This window comes from Capsicum annuum, unplaced genomic scaffold, assembly GCF_002878395.1.
Source record: "Capsicum annuum cultivar UCD-10X-F1 unplaced genomic scaffold, UCD10Xv1.1 ctg3708, whole genome shotgun sequence".
NCBI lineage: Eukaryota > Viridiplantae > Streptophyta > Magnoliopsida > Solanales > Solanaceae > Capsicum > Capsicum annuum.
The window spans coordinates 1-2,715 of record NW_025844107.1 but is presented as its reverse complement, the minus strand read 5'-3'; positions in this window follow the sequence as shown (position 1 = coordinate 2,715).

The following is a 2,715-nucleotide window of genomic DNA, read 5'->3' as shown; positions in this document are numbered from 1 at the left end:
ATTTATATGATCGAACCCAACTTATTTGGAATTAAAACATATTTAGTCAACACTTGTTATTCCTTTTCATTCAATAATAGAAACACACTAAAAAATTTATTCATTTGAATTTGTTCATTAATATTCTTACTAAACGAAACACTAAAGACAAATAAAATGAAACACATACCAGACAAATACTCATTTGTTGTCTAGTGCATATATTGTCATTTGATCAAGATCAACCAAATAACTTTTTTTTAACCCCTCCCTGGAATTTTCAGTCGTTTTGGTTCATTGACACTCAAACTCATAACCTTAGGATTGGCTCGCAAGTCATTTGTAACTTGTGGTAGTAATCTCCTTCCGAATCCTGAGATTTTTGAATCTATATTTCATCTCACACTGACTGAAATTCAAGTATACAAATTCGACAAAATTATATTATGGTTGGTATAAGATAATTAAAATGCATAAATTCAAACAATAAATGTAGCAACACCTATAAGCTAGAACGTAGATTCGACATCACTACTACCATAATATGTAGAAATTAGACGGGCAGAGTCGGAATTTTTATCAAGGGGATTCAAAATCAGAATAAGTAAACACATGAATTAGTCGAAGAAGGTTCAACATCTGCTATTACTACATATACATAAAAAAAATAATCTTAATCATGTATAAATAATATAATTCTCTAATGAAGGCGATTGGGATGAACCCTTGACTTTAAGCTGATTCCGCCCAACTTAGTGATATATTATCAAAATATTTATCGTTACGAGTAATTTAGCGACAAATTAACGATGGAATTGATAGTTATTTTCAATTTTTTCTCATTTTTAGTGAATATATATAATGATTAAAATATAAAATTATAACATATAATCATTTGAATTTTTCAGTATTATCCTTACAAATTAAAATAAGGTGATCTTGCTCTGAAAAATAATGAGATTCTTCAAGAGATACTCCCGAATGAAGCCAAAGAAAGTAAGACAAATAAAATATAAATTTAAAATACATATAAGGAAAATACTCATTTGTTGTTTGATCAAGATCAACAAATTATTTTTTCAACAACCATTCTTTGTCTTAAAATATAAATTTAAAATACATATAAGGAAAATACTCATTTGTTGTTTGATCAAGATCAACAAATTATTTTTTCAACAACCATTCTTTTTGCTCCTATGACACTCAAACTCACAACTTTAGGATTGAATTTTGGAACGTTTATAATTTGAGGTAATAATCTCCTTCCGAATCCTGAGATTTCAGGATCTATATCCCATTCTGCACTGACTGAAATTCAATTATATAAATTCGTCAAAATTAGATTATGGTTGGTATAAGATAAAATGCACACATTCAGACAATAATTAGTTCAGCAACACCTATATGTCAAGAGCCTAGATATGAAAATCACCATTCTGTAGCTAAACCCTAATTAATGATGGATTAGTGATAAAAGAAAAAAGGTCAGCTCGATGCACTAACGCTCCAGCAATATATGTACGGGTTCCAATGAAGGGTTGAACCGCAAAGGTTTATTTTATGCAGCCTTACTTTACATTTCTGTAAGAGATTGTTTTTACGGGTTGAACTGGTGACCTTCTCCTGGTCATATGACAGTCACCTCAATAATTGATTAGTGATATATTATCAAACTATTTAATTTTGTTAGTTACGAGCAATTTAACAACAAAATTCATAATTATTTTCAATTTTTTCTTGTGTAGTGAATATATCTAATGATAAAAATACAAAATTATCATATAGAGATAAGCAAGAAGGAATCTAACCATTGGGTACCATGAGAAGAATAGTGAATATGAAGCAAATCTTTAACAACACCATGCTAGAAATGAAACCCTTCATAGTGTAGTATGTGAATATGTCATTGCTTTTAGGAGGGCTTAATTTATAGACCTTTGTATTATAGTTTTTTTATTTATTAGTGTGGATATTGACATTTTCAGGGATTTTACAAGACGAGTGCAATCCTATTATGTTTTTGAAGGCTACAATATCCTAAATCCGACTTACGACTACATAAAGGGTATAACATATTTTCTTGAAGAGGCATTTCAGATATCTCATAAACTCCAGCGATATTCACAATGAGATCAAGGCGTTAAAAGCCGCCTTTCTTAAAATTTGTTTGATGTACGTTCCTTATTATATATATCTTTCTATATTTGAGAAATACGTTATTAACTACCTTTAAATTATGGAGATAATCAAATGAGAAAACCAAGACGAGATTATATGTTCTACTTACAATAATTTAATGAAAATTGCAGAAATTATTAGAAGGTGACAGATGTCAATTGACAATGCAACCTAAAGATGCCATTCAAATTTTTAGAATTAGCTGGCCTCCCATTTTTCAAAGTCAAATCCATTATTTAAACCCACTTTCTGTATAAAAATATTCAAAAATATTTCATATGGTTATAAGATATTTCTATCAAAAAGTAAAGTAATGTAGAATGGTGTTGATTCTTGGTGGCAAGTTTAAAATGTTGACTATATATATTATGAATGAGAAGTGGTTGGAGGAGGACCCAACTAAAAAATTAGCAAATTATGTGTGGGATAGCGGCACACAGAGGGGTATTCAGAATTTCGAGAAGATGAGTGTTTATTATGAAAATACTTTAAGCGTAGATTTATATATTTAGGTTTAAATATTTTTAAAAAATTAAAACACTGTTATATATGATCTAG